We start from the raw sequence: 14578 nt of genomic DNA on the forward strand, positions 1-14578 counted from the left end.
AACAGGCACCAAAATCTCCAAGATGCCCTCAGTCACAAACTGCAGTGTGCAACCATGCCAACCACCTGTGCCAGTCAATTCCCACAGGCCTGCTTCGCTTGGGGGTTCCAATAAGATTTAGCTCACATAAAATATATCCCCTTCTATGCACGTAATTGCTGAACATCATTAAGTCACATCTGTAACACAGGAGGAAGAAAAAGAAACAATAAGCTTTTAGCACTATACTTTTTGCTATTGGCAGGGAACCTGGCATTTTTAATGGCCAAAATAAATTCATGCAGCTATAATTATATATTCTTTACTTTTGTGCCTCACAGAAAAAAAAAAATAAATAAATCCAAAGTTTCCATCTTGTTGATGCATTAAGAGAAAATGTTTCTATTTAAAATGGGAAGCTAAACACCTCAACACTAACAATAATCTAGTCAGAAACAGTTTGTTCTAGGTTAAGTGTGGCTTTTTCTCAACCAAATAAAAAGCTTCATGCACAAAGCCTGGTCTGTTTATGAAGCAATTAAGCATACTATTACTCTTGACAGATATATACAAACCTTTACATGATTGCACATTGTTAAAAACATGAATGTAAGTTCACATTTGCATAGGTTAATACAGATTTTGATATCTTCTACTAGATACATGTTAAAACACAGATATTCTCATATTTGCTTGTTCTGCAACACACTATCCCAAATCATGAGCTTTTGTAAATGCAGCATAAATGGGAAACAGGTGCCATAGACTGTACTCATAATAGCGTAGAAATTTCTAGGCTGCCTTCAACAGCAACAACAGAAAATATATCAGACCTAGCTGACTAAAACATGACAGGCATTTTAAATGCTTCATTTAATAGTTCTAATAAAGGAATATCACCAGTTAGCTGTGTCCTAACTAGCACCAGTCTTGAATTGTAGGATGCTCTGCAAGCTCTGAGGGAATACCCAGAATCAGGAACATGATCTGCTCTTTCCACTTAACTCAGTGGCAGGATCCACTCCACACTCAAAAAGCCCTTATTTTCAAAAAGCCCTTATTTCCATAGCAGCAATCAAGAGCAGACCTCACAGGACCCTGAAAAAATGCCAGCTACATTAATACAGTGTGGTTAGACTTCAGTCTCAATCCAAACTAAAGCTGGTTTTGCCCCAGACACAAACAGGTTTCCTCCTACATTTCTGAGAAACCCTATACATCTCACCCTCAGAAGGGACTCCCAGAGTGTTACTATGGCACACACAGAGGCAGCTCACAGGCCCTGACTGTACTGGCAGAGCCCATGCCAACACCTTGCTTTCCTCAAAGCAGACACTGATCAGGTGTACATTTCCATTAGACTAGGAAAAACAAACTACAAAGACCACCACAGTATACCCAATACAAAGAAGCCAATGGCACCAGCCACAATGTTTGTGTCCCACATCATCCAGCCCAGAGCCTCATTCTGCTGGGCAGCACCTGCTGAAGGCAAAAGTCACAAGCCCAGAAAGTTCTTAACAGTCACAAGCCAGAAAGGAGGAGAAAGAGATGCTTCTGCAAACAGTCCCAGGCAGCAGCACCCACCATAGAAAGGAGCTGTGTGCCAAAGACTGGAGTACCTCAACAAAAATGAGCCTATGAAGCATAGCAAATAGGGCAGAGGGTCACCCATGTCCATAAAGACAACCTTACTTGTGTCTCCTCCCTAAATGCACAGACTGGACAGCATGTTTGTCGATGGCACTCCTAAGAACTGGAAGGTTTGGAAAGGAGGTGTAAGAAGAAAAAAAAGAATATAGGTAAGAAGACTAAAAGGCTACTGATACAAATAAAGATTGGCCTGTAAAACACCATCAGCTAAACTAAGGGAACAGCAGAACAAACAGCAGCAGAAACATAAGGGTAATCTCTCAGAAAGGCTACGATGGGCAATGTCAATCACTACTGCAGTAAGGGAACCCGTGCAAACATTTACATGACTAAAATCAGTCAATTTCTATTTAATACTGTGCCTTGGTGCTAGTTTTATCCTCCCCTCCACCCCTAATCTCAGTTATTCTGATGGCTCCCCTATCTGTATCAGTAATTTCCCACCTGTACTCATAGCTAGTAATCACTGTCAAATCACACAACCTGAAATTTGACAAGATTTTGGTACAGGGCCACTTTAAAATGAATCAACCATGTATTAATGGTTAAATTTACTATTAATTTTGGTGAATCCACCTTTCCCTGTTCATGAATAATTCAGTTAAGTCAGCTCTTGAGACAAGGTAACTACCAGCCCTTGAGTCTTTTGTTCATGAGAGCACCAACTCCCTCTCAGGGAGCACATAAATAAATCATGGAGAGAACAACACAACAGCAATACCAGGGACCCTTTCTCAGCAGTCGGCTCTTTTGCATGATACCTCTTTATTGTAACCTCTAATGAAAACTCTTTGAAGTGGAAGAGTAAATATTATCATTTGATAGTACCTGGACTCAACAAGGCAAACAAAATTGCATTGTACTACATTCCAGGAGCTGTAGACCCATTCACAATACAACACTCACAGGGTTGCTATGGAGGAACCCAATGCTTACTATTTTAGTAGCATAAGGTCAGCCAAGGGCTGCTGGTCACTCGTTTAGGGCTGTTAGCCTTAATCTTTTATGCACAACAAACAGGGAAAACAAAAAAAAAAAAGAAAAAAAAAAAAGGAAAAAAAAAAAAAAAAAAAAAGAAAAAGAAAAAAAAAAAAAGACAACTATGCCAAATAAAACCAAGGACTTTCAGAGGATGCCTTTGGAGTACCCCAAGAGAGGCAGAAAGCAGGTTTCCAACTCTATTCAGGATAAGTCAGCTCTTAAAACATGAGACCAAATGTCAGAAATGCTTAACATCCTCTTTTGGCACGGGATTATTCAACCCAATGTTCAGAGTCCAGCAGCTTCTAGTATATCCGAGTCTTACTGGGAATAAAAGTATAAAAAAAAGTCTGGCATTTCTCTATAAGAGAAGCACCACCAAGTTATCCTTCTGCTAATAACTTCTCACCTGGGAGAACTGGGTTCAATGCCATGGTCTGCCACAGCCTCACTGGGTGACCTTTGGGCTCACACAGCATTTCAGTGCCTCATGTGAACCCGGAGCTACAGGAGGGATCCTCCCTCAGTGGAAGTAGATACCACTGGCATCAGACCGTACGTACACACCTCACTCTTAAGGTGGCTGCCAAGTCTACGGATTATTTGTAAATCCGTTCTGTAGGAATCAATGATAGCAAAAGGGCAAGGGACCAGTGATTCTAATGCAATGTTACCACCCTTACTTACCCCACCCCCCCGAAAAAGAGACCAAACCAGCGCTCAGGAAATAGCACAGAGCCACTGTCAATACAATGAAAGACGGAGGAAAGAAGCGCGCTGGAAGGACTGTCACAGGTGCCCCTGAAGCCAGGCAGTCCCCCGGAGACAGAGGCACGCTGCTCCACACGAAGCAGGAGGAGGGGATGGAAAAGGGAACAAGACCAAGAAGGGGGAGAACACAAATAAACCCCAGTGCGCTCGGCGGTGACACCGGCAGAGCGAGCCCAGGTGGCCGGCAGCCCCGGCGGCTGCTGGGGGCCGCTCCGGGCACAGGGACCCCCCGCCTCCCCGGCCCCGCTCACCTTGCTGCTGACGGGCCCGGGGATGAGCAGCTTCAGCGCCTGCCTCTTCAGCTCCGCCAGGCGGGCGTTGCAGTGCTCGCACCAGACGCCGCGGTCCGAGCCCGGCGAGGAGCCGCCGCCGCTGCCGGAGCCCGGCGAGCCGGTGCCGAAGCCCGGCGAGCCGCCCAGGGAGCCGGGGGAGCTGGTGCCGATGCCGGGCGAGGCGGGTCCCGGCGAGCCGGTGAAGGAGCCCGGCGAAGAGGTGCCGGAGCCGGGGGACGGGGTGCCGGAGGAGCCCAGGGCAGAGCCGGCTCCCTCCGGCGCCGGGCGCCCGCCCGCCCGGGACTCCTCGTACGCCTTCCGGTACCAGCTCTCGGGGGAGAAGGGGGCGGCGGGCTTGGTGGGGGAGCAGGGGTCGGTCACCTGGAGCGGGAGAAGGAGCACGGGTCAGGCAGGAGGCGCGGCGGCGCCGGCAAGTTTCGCTCGGACGCTCCGCGCCCGCGGTGGCCCCCGCGCCGCGCCCCGAGCCGCCTCCGCCCCGCACCGCGCGAGTTGTGCGGGGCCGGGGAGCGATCGCCGGCAGCCGCCGGGAGGGAGCCGCAGGAGCCCCGGCACTGTGGCGACCACCGCGCCGAGCCGCCCCGGCGCCGACAACTTACCCCGTATTTTCTGCTCCGCGCCGTGACCGCGATCCTCTCCTTATTTCCAGCCACTGAATTCATGGTGGCTTCGCAGGGCGGCGGGAGAATTTCCTACAGGTTTCCCAGTCCGCATCCGAAGGGAATAGCCGGTCCCGGGAAGTCCCCCGCGGAGCGGGCAGGCTTGCTCCCTCCGCCGCCTCCGACGGGATCGCTCAGCCCCAAAACACCCGTCAGTTCTCGGGAAGACGCTTGGGGCTGGGGTTCTCTCCCGGTCGGTTTTTCTTCATTGTCTCCCCTCTCATTCCCTTACAACCCTTGTTTTCACAGAAACAGCAACATCCAAATCAGGAGCGATCCCCCCGATAGGCAGCACAGCTCTCATCCGCAAGTGAGGTGAAGCATCCAAGGTAGCCTGGGGAAGGCGAAAGGAGGAGCGGGAGCCGCGCTCTCCCAGGCGGAGGCGCTTTCTGCCTCCGCTACAGCAGCAACTTGTTCCCTTCACCAAGGTTTGTAACTGAGTTAGAAGAAATCCTCCAAAAATATCGGGATCCAGGCTCTGGGAGGAGCCTCCGCGCCCCTTGCAGCCAATATCCTCCTGCCCGTTTGTGCCTGACAGTTTTGCAAGGGAGAGAAGGGAAGACCCGGGCTGCGGAGCCCCGTGCGCTCCCGGTCAGCGGCGGAGCTGCAGGGCTGGCGGCGCCGGAGGCTGCCAGCACACTGCCGGAGCCTCACCGCTGCTCTGCGCGATGCCTCGGCTGCCGGAAGGGTCCATTTTATTTTGCAGTATTTCTTGATTGACGTCTGTGATTTCCCCCTTTCTTGAAAAGGGCGGGTGGGTGCGAGGAGGGGGGAGAACCTTGTTGCTTCCACCGCAGTTATTGGTTAGTTGCCTCTATTCAGGCTTTAATGAACATTATTTCTCAAGTGTTCCCAATCCTCCCTAAATAACTGGGAAAGAAAAGCAAGCTGTATTTATGACAGTTACTGGCACCTCTTTTCCATGTTGTAATTTTACGTGTATTAATTTAACTTGCAGTCAAGGGCATAATAAATTGATCTCTTAACAATGAAATTCTACAGACTTGTGTCCCTGTTTAATCTATCCTTTCTAATTACGATTTCCATTTGCTGATCATGTGTATCTGTTCCATATCCTTTTTTATTTCAAATCCTGTAGATAGAAAAATCATCTATAATAAATCTTCGTCCTCAAAACGAGTTGGTAATTTTCTCAGAAATGGAGGCAATAAGAGAGCTAAATGCCAGATCCCCTGATAGGATCATAACATGGATAGCTTGATGCAGCTGAGAGGGCAGAACACACAGGAGACTTGCATCCACCTTTCTAACCTCCTATTGTTACTTCCATTTAAATGCATCCTTCCAGCATCCCTAGTGTACCTGGGCCGCCACAGCCGTGAGGAAACACAACCAGCCAGCTGAATCGCTGAGCAAGGAATCTCCCAGTGCTTGTATGTCTTTACAGATACTCTGCCAGTAGTAGAGATGTGCAAAATGCTGTGCTGTGTTTTAACTTCACTATGTTGTCGCTCTGACAGAGGAACGATGTGTTTAGGAAAGCTTTAATCTAAAGCTGACACAAGTGATGCCGTCCAAGATAGCCAGGCTGCATCGGTAGCGCCTTGTGCCTTTACATAGGTGACCCCAAAAAGATGAACAAACGGGCAAACAAAGGAGGTGCACCCCAGCTGCTGTTGCATGCGAATGGGTTTCACATAAATCCGCATGCGGAGATCCCGTGGTTTGTTCCGTAGGCAGACGTGAGAGGGATGACAAGGTAAGGCAGGGAAATGCCGTGCGAGCCCGCAGCGGCACAGCGCGGGCTGGGGCCGCTCACTCCGCGCGCTCCTTCTCTGCTCGGTCCCGGTGCCCAGCTGGTAGATCTGCTTTGTTTTCCGGCAGATCCTGAATTCCCCCGCTGCCAGCTCTGCCTGCCCATCCACGTCCGCTCTGGGCACAGCAGCCCCGCGCGGGCAGGGGCGCTGGTCCCTCCCGAGCCGCACGCCGGGCCCGGGCGGGGCCGGGATGCCGAGCTCTGCCGGCACCGCAACCGCCGCTCCCCTCACGGCCCCGGGCCCGGCGGGGCAGGGGCGCACGGCGGCTCCGCGCCCCCGGCAGGCGGGCGGGGGAGCGCGGGGGACGGGCACCGTCCGGCGGGAGGCGAGGCGGGCGGAGTGCCCGCGCTGCTGCCCGGCCCCGGCAGCAGGACCCGGGCCCGGGACCCGCCGAGCCCGGAGCCCCCGGCCCGGGGCGGGCGCGGCGCTGAGGCTGCGGGGCGGGGGCGCGGGCTCGCGGCGTCGGCGGGCGGCGCGCGCCCTCTGCCGGCAGCGCGCGGCACCGAGCGGCGGGAGGCGCTGCCCGGCTCCGGGGAACCCCAGAGTGCGGCTCCTCCGGGGAACCCCAGAGTGCGGCTCCTCCGGGGAACCCACAGACTGCGGCTCCTCCGGGGAACCCCTCTGCTCCTCCGGGGAACCCCAGACTGCGGCTCCTCCGGGGAACCCACAGACTGCGGCTCCTCCGGGGAACCCCTCTGCTCCTCCGGGGAACCCCAGACTGCGGCTCCTCCGGGGAACCCCTCTGCTCCTCCGGGGAACCCCTCTGCTCCTCCGGGGAACCCCAGAGTGCGGCTCTTCCGGGGAACCCCAGAGTGCGGCTCCTCCGGGGAACCCCTCTGCTCCTCCGGGGAACCCACAGACTGCGGCTCCTCCGGGGAACCCACAGACTGCGGCTCCTCCGGGGAACCCCCTGCTCCTCCGGGGAACCCCAGACTGCGGCTCCTCCGGGGAACCCACAGACTGCGGCTCCTCCGGGGAACCCCTCTGCTCCTCCGGGGAACCCCTCTGCTCCTCCGGGGAACCCCAGACTGCGGCTCCTCCGGGGAACCCCAGAGTGCGGCTCCTCCGGGGAACCCCTCTGCTCCTCCGGGGAACCCCAGACTGCGGCTCCTCCGGGGAACCCCTCTGCTCCTCCGGGGAACCCCAGACTGCGGCTCCTCCGGGGAACCCCTCTGCTCCTCCGGGGAACCCACAGACTGCGGCTCCTCCGGGGAACCCCAGACTGCGGCTCCTCCGGGGAACCCCAGTCTGCCGCTCCTCCGGGGAACCCCAGACTGCTGCTGCTCCGGGGAACCCCCCTGCTCCTCCAGGGAACCCCCCTGCTCCTCCGGGGAACCCCAGACTGCGGCTCCTCCGGGGAACACCCCTGCTCCTCCGGGGAACCCCCCTGCTCCTCCGGGGAACCCCAGACTGCGGCTCCTCCGGGGAGCACCTCTGCTTCCCCGGAGAAAAGGCTGCACCTCTCCTCAGGCGGAACTCCTCCCAGGACTCTTAGAGCCCGGCTGGGTGAGGACTCCATCATCATCCCAAACGCGATGGGTTCATGGGTTCGTGGGTTCACACTCACTTCGGTAGGATGTCTGCCAGCAGCGCGGTTGAAGATGCTCCAGCAGCGCTGGAGCAGATGGAGTAGCTCAGCAGGACAGAAACAGATGCATTCCACATGGCGGGATCTTGAGGAGGATGGTTTTCTCGGTCCTGAGCTCATGGCTAAGTTTCGTTTGAGGTGAAGAAGTAAGGTCATGGCTGGTGAGAAGGCAGAACACCTCCAGCCAGGAAATTAGGATCTCAGGACATGGTGAAATTGAGCTCTGAGCCTGTAGAAAATTTGCGTTTCCCTCATGTCTCACATGTGCGGGAAATGTTTAAAAGGTTTATTTGGAGGGCACCTCTCACAGCTTGCAGGTTTGCAACTTGGTTGGTCAATAGCTCTGTTGCTGTTGCATCAGCTCTCCTTCCTGACAGGTGTCAGTATTTACTGGCATTTTGGTTTTCAAGAAAGACTTTATTGAATTGTGAACAGTTTTGGAAGCTGAGAGATATTCCAAAGTTCCTAGTTTGAGGTACTCTGCTGTTAAAAATCTTTCCCATTCTTGTTATTTTGTGCTGGACCAAGTATGGGACACATTAGTTTCACTCCAGCAAGATGCTCTGCTAAGAACCCTTTCTCTAGGTTAACAATTTTGTCTCTGAAAAGCAATGAGGCATGGCTTTCTCCCCCTCTTTAGGCTCTCTAATGTGGAAGTTGGTTTGGTTTCCCCTTATAAAAACCTTACATTCCATATGTCACTAATGAACGATGATTTGCAGAATCACCAACATGCCAATGTCAGCAGCTCCACAGCTCTCAAGTTTACATATTTCCTTTGTCCTTGTAGCCAGTAGGCATGGGAATCTGCCTTAACCTTAGTCCTGGTAAATCATTTGGGCTAGCAGTTCAGAAGTTAGACTGATTGTTGTTCTTAATTTGAGACAGAGCTGAAAAAATGGGACTGTTCTGACATTTATGAGTAAGTGGGCAAGAGCCAAAGCTGTTGGATGCAGGTTTAAGTGTCAGAGGTTCAAGCTAAAGCTGGTCTCAAAGCATTGTGGCTGGATTTTGATCTCAATCTAGGTATGACACATCTGTGGACTGTTATGACCTGTCTTTTAGCAAGTATAAAACCTTCCAGTTTCCCCATCATACCTCAGTGTGTTTGCCATCGTGTACTATTTCTCTGCTGTCTTCAGTGGATTTCTTCTGAGTATTTCTCAGTGTGAGTGCAATTAAATCTGACCTAGAAGTTCAGCTTCATCACTCAAATCTGAGATGCTGGCACAAGTGCAGTTCTATCCACAAAGAGCAGTTTATAAAAGCTGGAAATGTTGGCTGCATCAAAGAAGTGCTTTGAGGTATTCACATTTTTAATAAATTTCAGGATAGAAAAGGTGACAGCAACTGTAACTTGAAGAGTCATCACTGCCTGCACAGAAGCTTTGTTTCCAGGTTTGGTGCTAATAAGTCTCAGTATCAGGTCTTACTTACAATTTTAAAAAGCTTCCTAGGGGAGATTTGAAATGCATGACAGCTCCGATACTTGCTTAAAGCTGCATATTAATGAGCTGGAGTCCACTGGGGGACAGTGAGGAAATTGAAGGCATTTGTAGTAATACTGACAAAGAATTAATTGTAAAGATAGAAACAGCTAATTATTAAGAGCTACAAATAAAATCACCAGAACTTTGTCAGTTTGACATACTTCATCTCTAAAACCATTCCAGTTCTTGCTCTCTTCCCCTTGCCAAACTATGGGACCTTCTCAGTAAAAAGCTCTGGTACATCAAACACATTAAGTCCCTTTATCCTTTTATATAAGCCTCCACATATGCAGAAGCACACATAACCACAGTTTGAGTATTCTGCCAGGATTATGAATACGTGCAGTACAGGAGGAAATCGGCACCGAATGTGTTCTTCTGGTGCTGTAGGTAATGTTCCTTCCATAGTATCTGGGATATACTATGTGTCTGTAGGGTGTTTTCCTACCTGCTCTTGGCAATTGTTGAGCATGATGTCATACAGAATGAAGGCTGGGCATTTCCTCTGTAAGAACTGTCTGCTGGGGTGTTTCCTGTACCACAATTTCTAAGTCGGTCCCAAGATGTACTTTGTTTGTCAAAGTAAAAGTGGACTGTCACTGAAAAATAAATACTTCCCAGTCACTGCTACAATCTCTAGTTCCAGATGGTGTACTGTAGACAGGGAACCCTCCAGGTTGTTCTTATTACAGCTTCTGGCTCCTGCTGTTACCAGCAGACCCAAATCAGTCCACTTTGAGTACAGCTTTTCCTACAGCAAACAACAGCAGAGACTTCCTATCCTCCTGACAGGGCTACATCTCCCTATTTGCTTGGTGTAGTCCTTTTGCCTCAGGGTCATTGCACAGATGTTAGCCTGCACTCTCTTTGCTCCACTGAGAGCCTCCTTGAATATCTCCATAAAATAAAAGGAAGCCACTTGTGTTCAAGTTTGACAAAGAGTCTCATTCTGTTGCAAACTAGTTGTCTTTAAAATTCACCTCAATACCAGAAGCAATCTATTTTCCACAAAGGACTGCCTATTTGGATTCACTTTGAATGGATTTTTTTTCTGTATTTCAAATGTAAAATATTCCATAGATTTTTTAGAAACTGCTGTCATAGTTTGTGCCACACAGCTCTGCCTTCTTCCATAAATCTTTATGTTCTCAGTAAAAATCAATGTCTGCTTATTAATAAAATATTGATGTGGTTTTTGTAAGTAATAAAGGATACAGTGTCATGCACATACATATACTCATGGAGCAGGGTTGCATGGAGAAGTTTGCAATCATTTTATGCAGTGGGATGCATTGCAATGACAGGCATGCAGCCAATTTTGGTTAAGTTCATAAATTCAAATACTGAAATTTGACAGAATCCCATTTTCTGTTTCAGAAAAGCATTCATTGCAACTCTAGAACTAAAGGCAAGCCTGAAAAATTTGGAGTACCTGTAAATCCCAAAACACCAAGTCCTAGCACTGAAGATATTACATAAAGCAGCAACAGAGCAAAAAATCATTGGACTAACAACAGCTAGTCACAGCCTCTAACGAAGAAAGATACAGGCTGCTTCTTGTCTTAGAAACCTTGCTTGCCTCTGTGGGCCTCCTGAATTGCCAGGAATTGGCTCTGGAACACTGCTAGCAATTTTCCCTGAGCACAGAGACATGGCTGAAGATATCAGAGGGCAAAGGATTTCTTTTAAATGTTCTTCAAGGAACCTTGAATGTGAAAGAAGATGTGAAGAAATGTGTCTTCCAAAAGAATTATTCTCAGTAACATCTTTGGGCAGGAAATGGGAGAAGGTGGTATTAATGGTATTACCAAATTACAGCATTAATAGGAGGAATATAGGCCAGCATGTGCCAAAGTGAGAAAGCACTTTGGAAAGGAGGGTAGCAAGTGCCAAACCAGTGTGTTCCTGCTTTGCCCTAGAAGCCAGGGACACAGTGCAGATGGTGTGGTGTGGAAAGGGGTAAGTGGCCATAGCTCTGCAAAGTGAACAAGCAGCCCTGAGAAAAAAGCAGCAAAGCATTTATATCATCATATTTTTATGCTGCATCCTTTCTTGTTGCAGGAGTAATTTATAGCAGTGCTGATCAACAACAGAGCTGGCATCACAGGCACTAGTCTATCACAGTGGTGAATGTGTAAATGCTTTAAATGAAAGATAACATAGAAGGCAGCAGGCATTCTGTCCTGCCCCTCAGCTCACATGGGGTGAACTAATTCAGCTCAGTGCTCAAGCAACAGAGAATTACACTCACGATTAGCTGCATCAGAGGTCTCACCACGGTACGTTCCTGAGATTTTTATAACAGTAGGCACTCCACATCTCACAGCATCTGTTTCATCTGAAACTCTTTTTCAGCTCCTCTTCAAACATTTCATACACTCCTTTTATCACCAGTTTAGGGTTAAAAGTGAACCTTGGAGCATGCAGGTTTCCAAAAATTTCATTGTTCCATTTTTCTCTTTGCTGTAGATCATTCCACACTGATAATATTCTTTATGAAGCAGCTGCAGAGGGCTGATGACTGGCTTATCTGCCTGCCATTCCCCTCAAGCCTTTTTGTTACCTGCCCCTAGTTTACCTTGAAAGACACAGTTTGGTCCCTGTATTCTTCTCTTCATCATCTCACTTGCAGCTGGGGAGGCAGAGCCATGGCTAGACCTTGTATATCCTGTGGATGCAGATCAGTGGCCAAGAAAGGTACAGAGCTGCTTTCTTTGCCCTTCCCTGTCTACTGCCATGAGTTTTTCTCCAGTGCATTCTGCTCTCCTGCTCTGACTGCACGAGTAACCCAGAGGCAAAGTCCAGGAGGGTTCATGGCAGGAATACTCACAACTTTATGGAAGTCTCTGTTTTGGCCCCAAGCTGTGCTCCCTGGAAGCAACACAAGCACAGGGCAGCTGTGCTCAGCGGCATGTCCCTGCCCCCTGCATTTTGATGTGGCTCTTTCCTGATCCATAGGTATTCTATCAGACACCATGACAGAGGGGAAACAATTCCCATGCCTAGACAGCTAGCAAGACAAACACAGCTTCAGAGGTGGACTGGCAGAAACTGATGGGCATCTCTTCCTACTGCTGGAAGGATTTGGCAGAGTGGAATGCATTACCCCATGTTACCAAATTCAGCAGAACTAGGTCTTCTCTTCTTAAGATAGAGCTTGTCTGGTCATGAAAGTTTCACTAGTTTAACATAAATGGAAGTTCAAATTTCCTTAATGAAATCAGTATGACCTCCTTGATGATTATTTGTTTGAATTTAAATATCTTTTTACTAGCTACACCCATTTAGTTTGTACCCATGTGAGCAGGTGCAAGTTGAATTGGAGAGCACTAGCTTTATATTCAGACATAAAGCTGCATCAGTTCCAAAAAGCCAATTTAATCTAACTGCCTGTCGTGGCTTAATCCCAGCCAACAATCAACCACCCCACAGCCACTCGTTCATTCCCTCCCAGCAGGATGGGAAAGAGAACTGGAAAGGTAAAAGTGAGACAACTCATGGGTTGAGATAAGAACAGTCTAACAATTAAAATAACATAAAGCAATAATACAAAATTGTAATGAAAAGGAAAATAACAAAGCAAAAAAACTCTTTAGTCTGACTGCACAGCTCCTTACTGCCTTTTCCCCAGACCCATCAGGATGTCTCTTTATGCACAGACAAGGCACAAGAGTGTTTATTATCACCTAGATTTTAATTTGGTTGTTTAGTCTTGTCCATATTAAAGAAATGTTCACCCATGCAATTAGCATTATTGAGCATTATAACCACTGCTAGCCTCACCATTGTATCACTGCATGATGCCTGATCTACAATAATGCAGCAACATCAATTTACAGTAATGCATTTGTTCCAAATGTCCTAGCTCAGGCTGGGCGAGGGCCTGGAAGTGGCTGGTACTGTAGGAGACTCACAATGCCATTCTGTGATCATGGAGTCTTGGGAAGCAGTCAGGTATGCAATAGAAAAATGTGATGGGGTGCAGTGACAGCTGAGGCTGGTCCTATTTGAAAGTATGAACCAGTATTCTGGGATGAACATTGCTAAGTGAGGGCACTTGTTGATAATTTTGATGTTTACTGAGAAGCCTTGAGTGCCAGTATGTTCACACAGTTCCTTCTCTAATAAGACTACAAACTGAAGCAAGCCTTTGGCCCAAAAGAACTGGAATCTGTGCCCTGGAACTGGCAAATCTCTGTGTTTGTGAATGTGTTCAGGAGCCATTCCATACTGCTGGGAGAAGCCAGGGCTTCACTGTTCACTAAAGGGAACAGAGTGCAGCTGGGGAGGCAGCCAGAGGACAGGGACTGGTGATTCTGTTATCTGTGTTCTTGTTGGCAGTGGGAGGCTTGGTCTTTGCTCCCATGTTGTTTACATTTTAGAGTGTGCAAGGATCACATCTTTCTTGGAAGAGATACTGCAAGCCTAGGACGTTCTTCTGTGTCTAAGTACAAATAAATAAATGAACCAGTTCCACTGAGTGGGAGATCTCAAAAGAGATGGAGTGTTTCTGTAGCATGCTGGGCCTACTTAAAACAGAAAAAGAGGTGTACTGATTCTGATTTTTTTCCAAGGAAATGCTGCAATCTGCCTCAGGGTAATGATGACTGTTGATGTAAGGATCACCTGCTAGGGAGGAGTTTGTGTAAGGTTGTATCATTCAGAGAATCTTCATTTTATTTGAGCTTCAAATTGATGTATTTATCACAGAGAAAACATTTTTGTTGCTAAAAAGTACGGAAGAAGCTCCAGAGGGACCAGTAAGAGCATTGTTGAAATTTCTGAAGTTGAAATTCTGCTGTTGGATGCCACAGAACACTTGGAGAATCTAAGTGGAGATAGAGCCTATCCTGTCAGTCACCCTTGATTTCACTTGTAAAGGCTGATGTCTCATGAAGGTGTTTCTCACACTTACCTGGAAAGCAAACATATTTTTCTAAAAAGTGTAGCTGACTGACTTACCTTTTTTTCTGCATGTCAGGCTTGTCCAGCTGGTCACATTCTTCCACATGCTTGACTGGAATAAATTTTCATGGACTTCAAAAGGAAGGTTAGAATCTTTTAAGGAAGGTGCTCAGATGCTAACTAATCAGTGGGGGTCCATGAGTTGAAGAATCTTTGTTGCATGAGTCTCTGAAAAACTAGGCAGAAAAAATTGCTGCCTATAATTCAAGTCCACCTGGAAAAAGAATGGGCAGCCAGGGCCATATGGCAGCTTCAGGATTAGTAATTGCCAAGCAAATAGCAATAAAATAAAGGTTACAATCTTGTCTGCTTCTTCAGGGGAAGGTCCTGACAACATTCAGGAGTCTGGCAAAGGGTGAGTGGGTGGGTGGGTGTGGGTTTTTGGGTGACTTTGTGTTTATCATTTTCTGTCTTTAAAGAAAAA

Source organism: Oenanthe melanoleuca, chromosome 3, assembly GCF_029582105.1.
Source record: "Oenanthe melanoleuca isolate GR-GAL-2019-014 chromosome 3, OMel1.0, whole genome shotgun sequence".
Taxonomy (NCBI): Eukaryota; Metazoa; Chordata; class Aves; order Passeriformes; family Muscicapidae; genus Oenanthe; species Oenanthe melanoleuca.